This window comes from Centrocercus urophasianus, unplaced genomic scaffold (assembly GCF_019232065.1).
Source record: "Centrocercus urophasianus isolate 14NV4802_14NV808 unplaced genomic scaffold, USGS_Curo_1.0 seq_13, whole genome shotgun sequence".
Taxonomy (NCBI): domain Eukaryota; kingdom Metazoa; phylum Chordata; class Aves; order Galliformes; family Phasianidae; genus Centrocercus; species Centrocercus urophasianus.
Window position 1 is genome coordinate 35,694,982 of NW_024884475.1, and position 12,183 is coordinate 35,707,164.

Here is a 12,183-nt window from a genome sequence, read left to right on the forward strand (position 1 = left end):
TTTCATGAGCAGAGAAATGTCTGATTCTGTCTATTGATGAGCAAGAGAAGAATGCTCCAAAAAATAGTCAGTCTGTTCAGTTGTTCAGCCAGATCACTGGATGGGCCTGTAGTCCAGAAGTAGGGCCTCACTGATACCATCTATTGCTTACCAAATAAATGGCCTTCTTTTTCTTTGACTCCTCACTGCTGGAGTGGCATTCTGGGAGATGAATCATAGAATCACAGAATCGTTAGAGTTGGAAGGGACATCTGAAGGCCATCTGGTCCAACTCCTCTGCAATGAACACAGACACCACAGCTAGATCAGGCTGCCCAGGGCCTTATCCAGCCTCTCCTTGAAAGTCTCCAGGGACAGGGCATCAACCACATCACTAGGTAACCTGTTCCAGTGCCTCATCACCTTAACTGTGATTTTTTCCTTGTATCTAAGCATATCAGTTGCAATTAAACAATTGACAAAGTCCTACCACTCTTCCTGGCCTCTTATTTTGGGAGGACTTCTCTGTAAGCTCTGGCAAAGGATTTTACAAGTATATAGTGGAGAAATGTGGTTGTGATGGGAGCTGAACAAAAGGCAGTTTTCTCACTCAAACCATTGGTAATAGCAGCAGAACTGAGATGTCTTCACTGAAAACTCCTTTACTAAGCCAGGAAACAAAAATTAAAGCTTTAGATGGGGGCCTCAGGAAGAGAATTTAGAATACAGCAGAATACTGAATAGTCTGCCTTATCAGGATTCACAGCTCTGGAACTGCTGTGTCCAAGTACTGCAAAACTATAGGGAAATTCAGAAGATAGGGAAGGGAAAATGATTCTCATAAGGAATGCGTGCCTACAGGAAATTCACAGCATCAATTGGCAACAGAATCAAGGGACAGTTGCCAAAGGAACCGAGTGAAATAGATGACTTTATTTATTCTGAATTGTTTCCCTGAAGTTAATGATATCTGTGCTTTGCCGTTAATGAAGATCTCTTTCTTCAAAGTGTTTTCATGCTTACAAGCAATGAACTCCTGCCTGAAGGTGCTTGGAAAACTTTGTGGGTTGGAAGTGAGACAATGCTGTACACTAGTTTTGAAGGAGGAGACACGGCCTCGTCGCTAGCAGGAGCTCTAGCTGGATATCCAGCAGTTATATGTGATGGCAACATCCCAAGTAGATGGAGCAGAAAACAGTCAAAGGAAAGTAAATTACTGGATTCATATGGGAAGGCTGAATTTCTGAGCTCATCAGCTTCTTCACTTGAATTTTCTCGGCATCTTAGTCTTAAATGAAGCCTTACTGCTTTTGTTAGAAACAACATTCAGTTCTTGCCATGCTCTCATCAGTGGTCATTGCTATTCTGAGATCATTAGGAAGAAGTGCAAGCATGGTAAGGAATGTAAAAGAGCTTTGTGGGGAAAAGATGCTGCTGAATAAATCAATACTGGGATGAATACAATTCTGAGACAGAATATTATTCAGCAGAATGGTTTATCACCAAAAAGTGGCGTGCTGCATTTGTACTAAGATTTTCTAAAGAAAAGTGCATCTGCAGACAGCTGACTGATGAGTTCACATTATAAAAGCCTGTTCAGGAGTTCATCCACTGAAAGGGCATTTATGGGCTTTACTTTCTCACGGTCCTCCTCTGGAAAGAGTTACTTGCTTGTAGGACTTGCAGAGCCCATGCATATCCTCCCATTGTTTCAAGTTAAGAGAACATCAGCTGTTTTTTCTATTGTGAACAGGGGCAACGACGGAGGGCTAATTGGTTCTGTTTGGTTAAGTGTCTGTTTTATGAGGCCAGACTATTGCATGCACCCATGCTGGACAATGGGACAACAGTCTGAATCTGTGATCTCAGTTAGACAATGAGCATTTAGTAAAAAAAAAATCCTTGTTTCTTTTTCCACACAATTAAAAAAATAATAATAATTAGGTAATTCGTAATGGATAATGTTAATCCATAGTTTGGAAGGAATTTCAGGCTGATGAAAACTCCTTCGCATCTATAGTACAAACTGAGTTACTAAAAGCTTGCTGTCAGTCTGAGGATGAAAGTTTACAACAGAATTTTTTAGGGGTGTGAGGTATTTTAATTTGTCAGCGTTAGATACAGGCAAGGATACATACAGGCCATTGCTAGCAAATCAAAATTGCAGTCTTGCTGAAGAAAATTCATATATCTCTACCACTTGATGACATCGTTGTGTCCAAACACCTTGCTATTGTAATGAAGAAAACTGAAGTAGCCCAATGGTCATTATAGTCTGTACAAAAACCTACTCAGGGTAATATTGCCCATGGAAAAGAGAGAGTGGGAAGGTGGCTCAGGTCACCTCTGAGCTCCTGAGGTGGATGATTCTGAGGAAAGTCTTGCTCTTAATGAAAAGCCTTAGAAAGAATAGCATAATTGTTTCAGAGCAGTAAAAACAGAGGATACTTTACCAATACGCTGCCATGAGACAATCGTATTGGTTAATAGAAATTTTTTGCTTAGCTTGAAAGAGAAGAGGTCAGCAATCTACACAGCTGGGTGCTCGAAGACAGTGGTTTTTCATTTTTGCAAATGTAGGTCTCTGGGAGAATGCATGCTTTTTTTGTTGTTGTTCTGCAGGGGTAAAATTAAAAAAGAAAAAACTTGGAAAAATGTTAGAAAACAAAGGACAGGGTTGGAGGATTATTTTACGTAACACATTTCGTAAAGGCCGTTTTGTGGGAAGGAACTGAGTGCATCATGGCTCATTATGCAAGTTTCCTCTAATATATTACTTTTTTCTCCTCCTGTGCAGCACACAAATATGCTCATTTATTCACCAGAGAATTCACAAAATTTGTCATGTAGTTTATCACTTCTGTTCACAAGTGCTTGTATCCCTCGTGGAAATGAAATGAACCTTAAAATCAGCTGAATATGTTCACTGGTAAATACATTGTTTTTATCAGGTTCTTTCAATTCCTTGTGCCATGCTGTGTATAAGCATTTAAGTTGTTGCTAGGTATTTGGCTAAATCCAAAACAAGCTGGAAGTTTTGAGAGAAGATGGTTGTTTAGCTCTACTAGCAGTTGACATTAGAAAAAGAGCTACATAAGTACAATTAATGGTTTCATTTTACTAAATTCGATGTGTGGCTATTTGATGAAAAATTGCATAGCAATTGTACACAAATACAGTACAATGTGAAGCACTGCTGCTTTCTAGAAATGCAGGACCCTTCTCTTCGCAAACTTGCATAGGAACTCAAGCATAGATTTCTGCAGATTAACTGTAAGGATTCCCCATCCTTACCATTTTTGAAAGGGAAAAGTGGACAGCTGGTGCCTACTAACCAAATCATCTGAAAGCCATGCATCCATAATGCATGCAACCAGAGAAGCTAAGTATCTTCCTTCATAGAGAATCTGGGGATGAACAAAATGCACTGTAAGAAGATTATGAAGTACAAAGTAAGTATTAAAAAGTTCGTCGGCAGTATGGAAGATGACAGTAGGTAGAGGGAGGCAGAGAAGAGCTTGATTTTTATTTCAGTTTGTAGCTTGAATTTACACCAAATCTAGTTCTACAAAAGCAACAGCGTTGTTTAAAAGACACTATTTCCCTAAAGATCTCTGTCTTCTTCTCTTTGTAAATAACCTCTGTAAAGGCTTAAAAACATTAGATCAAAGAAAAAAAGTCTGGATTTAAAATTTGAGCCATGCAGATTGCACTGAGGTTTGATTTAGAATCAGCTTAAAAACGAACCCTATTGCTGCCGAAGTTCGATGTCTTTGGAGAAGAGAGTGCTTACAGCAATTGGGACAGTTGCTGAGACGACTGTTTTGGGGATTCCCAGAAGATAATAAAAAATATTAAAGAGGAAACAATAACCAGCATTTCAAAAGTGTGTGAATAGGATTGTATTAGGCACTCTAAATGCAATGGAAACAGTGTTACGCGAAGCCTAAATCACAGGAAAATCCTACCACAAGAATCTAAAAGCGGTGCTTGCAACTAGTCGTAATAACAAGTTATGCATGGGGATCTTTGACTTTCTTAAAGAATTTATCCATACAACCACTGCACCACATAATAATTTAAATGGTGGCTCACTCCAGACACTGCTATTTTGAAAAAAAAAAAAAAAAAAAAAAAAAGTGCATCAAACTGCTATGGATCACATTAATGTGGCAAAACAGAACTTTATCTATCAGCGGGGGGGTGGCTCAGCAATGGAAAACCAGTGATGCTTACTGGATTTATGTCAATATGTCCAGCTACCTAAAAGGCATCAGAGAGATGAGGGAAGGCAACCATCCCAGCAGTTGGGTGATCTATATAAAAAGATAGAATGCAGTTACAAGCCTGGAGGCCTTCTGCGTAATTGCACAAGTTACAGAATATGGAAAACATCCTAAAAAGAATGCCACAAAATCCACAGAAGATTGCTACATCTCACTTTCCATTTGGGAAAGGCAGGGACAGCAACAAAACAGAACTTCTTAGTGGACGATGAATAGATAATATTTACTTTTTTTGGCAGGTTATAGCCTCTAACATTACTCATCTGTTCCAAAGTAGTTAGGCTCCAGGTAGTCTAAACTGCGTATTTGCCATAAAACTATGTCCTGCTACCCCTTTAGACCATAGCAGAATTTGAAGTGTTGCCCATTTACAGACCATGTTGACAGAATTAGTGCAATATTTGGAGATGTATTGGAAAAAATATTTTTTTCCAGTGTTGCAGAAGTTTCAAACAGAAATGGTATTGCTTAGCAAATGTCACATTAACCACTGGCACATTCTAATAGGTTCCTCACTGAAAGTCAACCTAATTAGGTTGGAATGTCTAATTTGAAAAATGGTTCCCACGGGTGGCTTACAGATGGCTGATGGCTTCGACCCAACTTCATTCATTACATATACGTGAAAGCTAGTGTAAATAAACTATTCCAAATAGAGATGGCATAACTTGTTATTGGCTAAACAGAAAACCAAAAGCTAAAAATTATATTCAAAAAGTTCTTTGTGAACACAGAGTGCTGCAGGAACTAGCAAGCTTATCAAAGATCTCTGCGTTGCCTATAGTATCAAGTGTTATGTTCGCAGAGAGACCAGACAAACAAATTGGCAAGATATGTCAATATAGTGCAGACTGAAAAGGGTCCTGTGAGAAATTAATCTACAAATCTTCAATGTATCACATTTTATGTATTTTACCTACAGTAGTGCAGCTCTTCACATCTCTACTATAAGAAATATGTTGTTAAAACTTGTTGAAAATAGAAAGAAATAAAAGGAATTCCTGTGTTTTTTTTGGTTTTTTTTTTTTTAATCTAACTGCACACTTTCCCAAATGCAACTCAAAACCCCATTCAGCAGAGTAATTACATGTGTACCCGTGTCACTCAGATTGCCCCACACACTCTCTGTGCTCACCAGAGTTCATTTGAAGCTTTTTAGGTGCTGAAGTGCTCCACTGTGTCAATCATAAGTTAGACTTCATTTTTTTTTGAGGTGGAGGATGAAGATCTAACTGTTCCTCTTGGAATCAACAGGAGTTTGTAAGAAAGGAGAAGATGTGGGGAACTTTGTTCCTCTCTTCTTGTGGGTGATGCCAGACACGCCACCAGACCTGATGCGTCAAAAGTAGTTCAGATAGTGAGGTGCGACGTGGCAGGCAGCTTCTTCATCACTGCTAGCATCCTCAGATCACTGGCTTTGTATGCACACATTGAAAAGACATGCATGAAAATGTCATGCATTGAATCAAATCCTTGTACGAAGGAAATGTCACGTCGCAAGAGAGGCTTTCTTCTTTTCCTTCATTCTTCTAAGGAAAACAGAGATAAAACCGTTTCGACCGAAGGGGATAGAACATAGATATTACAGATAGTTCTGAATTGTTTGCGTGCTGTGCACATTTGTGGAACATTCTTCATATTGTACAAATATAGCTGCCATTGCATGTGCATCAAAAAGGGGAAAAAGCACAACCTCTGAAGAGATAATTAGTATTTCATTACTGAAAATAGGGTTATTTCTTGATTTTTTTTTTCCCCTTTCCTGGAGAAGCACATCAGGTTGTTCTAGGAGGGATGCCTTATCTGTGACCCTCTGTGCATGCAAGGCACTCACCAGGGCGGAGTATCCTTTCATCAAAGCGTGGGCAGATGATTCTCAAACTGCAGAGATTTTGTACCACAGTAAAACATGTCATATTGAAGGAGTACGTATCATGCATCTATTCTTTCACTAGAGAATACAATCTCTATTGAATAGCAGTGGTAACATTATTTAAAACTCTGTGCAAGAGGAAAAACTCCTAAATACCTTGAATGTTGGCTCATCAAAAACTTGAAATTCATTCTATTGCCCCAGTCCTAATCTTGCTGGTATTTTTTAGTCTTTTCCATAACTAGTGTATTGATTAAAGATAAACGTGAGATACAAAGAAATAAAATAGCGTCATAAATAGGATCTTGCCAGCTCTGACATCCAAGTGCACTTTTTGTCTTTATATTTGCAGTCTGTCATTTCACTAGTCGTGGCTCTCTACCTTTATGCTTTAGCTTGCTCCTGTGTCACGTCCATACCCAGTTATCTCCTGCCTCACCGTTGTCCCTGAGCTGTGCCATTTGTATCAAAGTGTTGTGGAAACAGTAGCCAGAACTAACCAGCCTGCCTGAGAGCGTGACAGGCAATATTTACCTGATAGCAAAACACTGTTTTAAAGTTGCATTTAAGGAGAAGAATTCTTAATAGACTTGTTTTCGCCATTCTTGTGAGTCGAAAGCAATGTTGGTGTTCTGCTGGCTTCTGCTGTGTCATTTCACTATGCAGTAATCTCTCCAAGTTGGCTAATTTGAAATTGCTGCACGCTTTGCAATTTCAGGATAATTTGATCTAAATAGCAGTTTCATGTAAATGTTTTGGCAGTAACAAAAATATCCTCAGCATTTCCACTTGCAGATTCAAACCCCAGTAAAGACTTTACACGCTGGCAATAAAAGAGTTTGATAGGCAGTTTAAAAATCATTAGTTCTCTGCTCTGAAATGGATATTTTCCCATTGAAAGATTTGAAAACAAACCGACTTCCAACAGGTTATGCCTATCTGAACGTGATACCAGCCGCATCTATGCGATGCCTCTTTTCTCCTGTGGGCAAAAGCTGCCCAAGGAAGTTCACAGAGACAGAGCCCTTGTTTGCTTCACCCCACAGCTGTGGGGTAAACACGCAGTACAATATCTGAAATGTTGAATAATTGGAGGAAGAGAACGATAACAATAGCAGAAGTGCTCTGAGGAGGTTTTCTGGATGCTAGATTACGTACACACTGGATACCCACTCCTCTCTACTTGAATAATGCATGGGAAACAAGAGTTGTTTACTTTAAAATATCAAAATGAGAAATGACCATGTTCTGAAAATAAAACCTGTGTTTCAACTCTGCCATCGCTAGCAAAGCCCAGTGGGAGGGATAGGATTGCCAAAGCCAGAGAGGCCTCCCTTTCCTTGTTATCATTTAACAAAATCTGAAGGCATCTTCCCTTGCAGAGAGCAGGAAATAATTCCCATGCTGCTCCAAGGCCACACAGAGGTCATGGTGCCCATTTTGCTTGTAGTGTTAAACAGCACTGTGCTTCAGGATCCCTCTGGAGTTGCACTGAGTCACTCAACACCAGGCAAGGGAAACCAGAGAGCATGTGTGGGTCCCTTCCAACACAGGATGTTCTCTAATTAAATGTAGAGTGGAGTGTTTCTGACCTATCAGCAGATGGAAATACAGTCCTCGATAGCCACCCCCTCTCTCCAGCAGCCATGTCTGTTTTCTGCTATTGGGGAGATTGCCTACAGGCTCATTTCAGGAGCATAAGGCAGTAGACCAGAAGTTCCAGCCAAAGTGTTCCTGTTAATTGGTAATTGTTTTGGACACCTGAATATGAAAATTTTGAATCGAGGTTGTATTTCCAGCCTCTGCTCCATGCCTGCTTGAAATTAGTGGCCCGAAGTTTTATGGTGATAAATGACAGCATCCCATTGAGAAAGACTAGTATACATGTTGTCTGCATGTTAATAAATGTAACCAGGCTTCTCTTAAAAACAAGAACAGGGCACATGACATTTATGTAACGCACTGTTCAAACATCAACATCTGGGAGACAGATTATATCTGCCACTCCTGCCCTGGGACAAGGCAGTCTGGAGGTGTCAATAGCTGAGAGGTCTTTGCCTTATACTACAGATCTCAGCAGCAACATTCTCAAAGGCTTTTGTGCTTTCTCTAGGGTTCATCTTTATTCTCCATATAAGGAAGCAAATATTTTGAGATGTCAAGTGTGATTTTTGCTAATCAAAGGATATTTAATCACTTAAGCAATTTATAACATTTAAAGAATGCACATCTCAGATTTATCTCGCACGCATCTTATTTTTCTATTCAAAGTTGATTGTTATGCACACTCTGAGGATTTAAATATTGCTTGAGCAACTTTTATACAGTATTATAAACAGTGAAAGGACTTTGGAATAGATCTGGCTACAACCTTAGGGCAAACCTCCCAAACTAATACAAGCCAGTAGGTCAGTACTGATATGGAAGAATTGCATTTCTTCATGGTAGCTTACTGCAATCAATGTGGTTTTCCTTTTTTGGATCCAGTTTCGTACTTTGAACTGCTGGGAGCTTTGGATCTTTTACCCTCCTCCATTTTCTCCCTTGCTTGTACAGAAGAAACATATGGCATATCAGATACCAAATGGCCAGTGTCACGTTGTTTGCTTTACTAAGTACAACTACAGCTAGAGTTATCAGCTAAACACCCTGCTCATTTCAACTCCCTTACCATCCACCCTTTGCAGAGATCCTGTCTTATGTTTGCAGGTTTGCAGTCTTTTCCCAGCTTGTTCTCTCCAGGTGTGCAGTAGCAACATTCTCAGTGCAGGAGAGATAGGAATTGGGTTGTGACACTAAGCTGAAGTCCCCAGCAGCCTTAAGCTCATCCATAGCCACTTCCACCCAGGTTTCTCATCCTTGCCTGGCTTTTAAGCATCAAGCAAAAAATGTGCTCTGGGACAGGTTTCACCTCACAAAGGATAAACAAAAAGGATGGGCACATCGCTGCATTTCAGGGAGAACTGAACTGGTGGAAAAAAACAGAAATTTCCAAAGCCTACTATATTGGGTTTTTTTTTTGCGTCTTTGGCTTAACTCACACTGGGTCAAATTCTTTGCCATTTTAAACTCTCTTGATCCATGCTTTTAATACAGCTGTTAGAGTCAACTGAGAAAGATAGACTTGTCCGAGCATGTTCAGAGGGCCACAAAAATGATCCAAGAGTTGGAACAGCTCTCCTATGAAGACAGGCTGAGAGAGTTGGCGCTCTTCAGCCTGCAGAAGAGAAGGCTCTTAGGTGACCTGATAGCCCAACTTTCAAAATCTAGAGCTTTGCTACAGGAAAGAAGGGGACAGACTTTTGAGCAGAGTCTGTTGTGAACAAGGGGAAATGGCTTATAGGTTAAAGTGGGGAGGTTTAGGTTAAATATAAGGAAAAAATCTTTTACAGTGAGGGTGGTGAGGCACAGGTACAGGTTGCCAAGAGATACAATGGATGCCCCATCAGTGGAGACTTTCAAGGTGAGGCTGGATCCGGCCCTGGGCAGCCTGATTGAGCTGTGGATGTCCCTGTTCACTGAAGGAGAGTTGGACTAGGTGACTTTTGAAGATCCCTTCCAACTCTTAAGGATTCTATGATTCTATTCTATGATTCAAAGATGTTAGGAAATCATCTCTCCCACTGCCACATTACCAAGAATGTTCCAATGAAATCATAATCCTTTTGATCTTAGTTATTTGGGAGCTCTTCTACAGCTTGTATCTCAGCAAAAAACCTAGCAATCTGTTTGCGTTTACTGGAGGAAAAGAGATGTTGCCCTGCCAAAATAATTACATTGGTCAGTTAGGGAATAACAAGTGAGAACAGATGAAATATTTAGATATAAATAGTCTGTTTTCATGTGCTGTGATTGTCGCTAATAAGGCAAGAGCGTGTGGTTTGTGGTTTGGGGACAGGATGAGGAACCGTGACATCTGGGTTCCTTTCCTAGGCTTACCGCAGTGAATTGAAGGAGTCATCAAGCCTTTTTATACCTCACCGGTTGGAAGTGGATAACAACACTCTGGAGGCTAATTCTTTAAAGCTGTAGTTTACAGATGTGCAGAAGGGAAGAGCAGTGTGAGTGCTATGCAGAAAATCTGTCCATTTATAACTTTAGATATCCAGAGAGTCTCTCAAGAAACTTGTCTAGTCTTGACTTGGGGAATCGGATGAATTCATAGCAATGACAGAAAAATGAGAGAAAAATTAGAAACATGATTATTGTTTTTGAGCGAAATTCCATCTGAAAGTACTTGATCTTAAATTTTGTGATAAGTTTTTTGGGTTTTACATTCTTCCCCCCCACACATACACACATTTCAATTTACCATTTGCTTTAAAAGGTGATGAACATGAATTCGCATTCTTTGCTATATGAGGAACAGAACAAGCAGTGTAAATTCTAGTTGATTCTGGTTTACATCACCATTATATCTTTCACATTAATTTCCCTAAAAAGGCATCCTAACGCTCACCACACACGCGCATCTCTCTGCATCAATGTATGTGGAGTCATTTAAATAACTGTATGGTGAGACAAAGCAGCTTGAACAACCAGAAGATTTAGCAACAAAAATTCTTTTCCTATGGCATAAATCTCACTAGTAGTAATTTCAACTTCAAATGCAAAGCATAGCATTACAGTATTTGAGCACAAAGGCCAGATTTTCCTGGTTGCCATTTAGACCCCATGATCGCACAAACACAGCAGGAGAAACCTAAAATGATTTTGTTTCCAAGCGATACTAATTCCATCGCTGCAGAAAATGTAATTATATTTATATTGACATTATAATGGTAACTTTGCAGGACAGATTCCGATCTGTCTGTTAGGCCACATAGAAACAAAGCACCAGCAGAGACCTCAGGAATTTCTGTTGCTCTGTGGTGGTGGGGCTGGCAGCCTAGCTAGTAATTTCAGCAGTAAAAAGAAAGTTCATTATGTGAAAAATTCACTTAAAATTTAATTTTGTTTTAACTATAAAATCTCTCAATTTTATATTGATCATAGCATCCTCAAATGAGCTCCATCTGGAGTTTGCAATTTGCAGCCTGAGGTTTTGTCCTTAGTATGTACAAAAACTGGTCAACATTGATTTTACCATTCTTGAGCCAACCATTTATACTCCACTGTAATTCATGCGTGTTCTGCATGGCATTTTTATGTGATCCACTGAAAACATTTTACACTGAAAAAAACTCAAATATGAGTATTAAGAAAAGAACAGTTTCCTACGTACAAAATTTTTAAAGCAAGTAATTCTGTGTATGTGTTCAGGGTATTATCTTCAATGTTTTCTTCAGCTCCTGAATTGAAGCAGTTTTCATTGCCTAAAATAATAACCTGAATATATTTGAGTTTTTTGTTAAGATTGTTTCAGTGAACCTCAGTCTGGAAATTTGGACAATCCTCCCACTTACTCCCTCCCCCCCTTTTTTTTCTTTTATCAATCAGTACTGAAAAAGAAAGAAAAAATGGAAGAAAGAATGAACTGATTTTTTACTCTTAATTTTAGATCGGTACAGCTCCAGGAGTGAAAGAAAGAATATAGAAGTGAAGCGATGAGCAGTAGAAGTATTTAAGTTCTGTATAATACTTCCTATCAAACAAGTTCTCCCAAAACCATCAATTAAAATCTGTCAGTGGGAGATTAAGATAGAGGAAAGTGCACATAACCTCAGAAACAATAAGTGCAGGTTTTTTAGAGGTTGAGCTTAAGGTTGGTTGGTCCTTTGCAGTTTTCTTTTGCTTAGGAGGGCTTTGCAGAGGGTACACAGCAAAAAAACTCTCAGGCTGAAAATAAAGGGTAAGAAGTTGTAAGAGCTACTGATAAGAAGTAGCTTGTGGACTCTGTTTGGAACACTGGCAGTATTAATCGTCATTAAAAATATCAGAGAGAGGTAAGGAACGTCACCAGAAAACAACAAAACCAACACCCAGAAATAAATATATGAAATGCAACCTTTTAAACTAAGTGATTCCTCAGGGGAAAAACAATCAAACAATTTTAGATTTTGCATTTGGGTGTCAGCACTACACTCTGAATTGAGTACAGGCTTA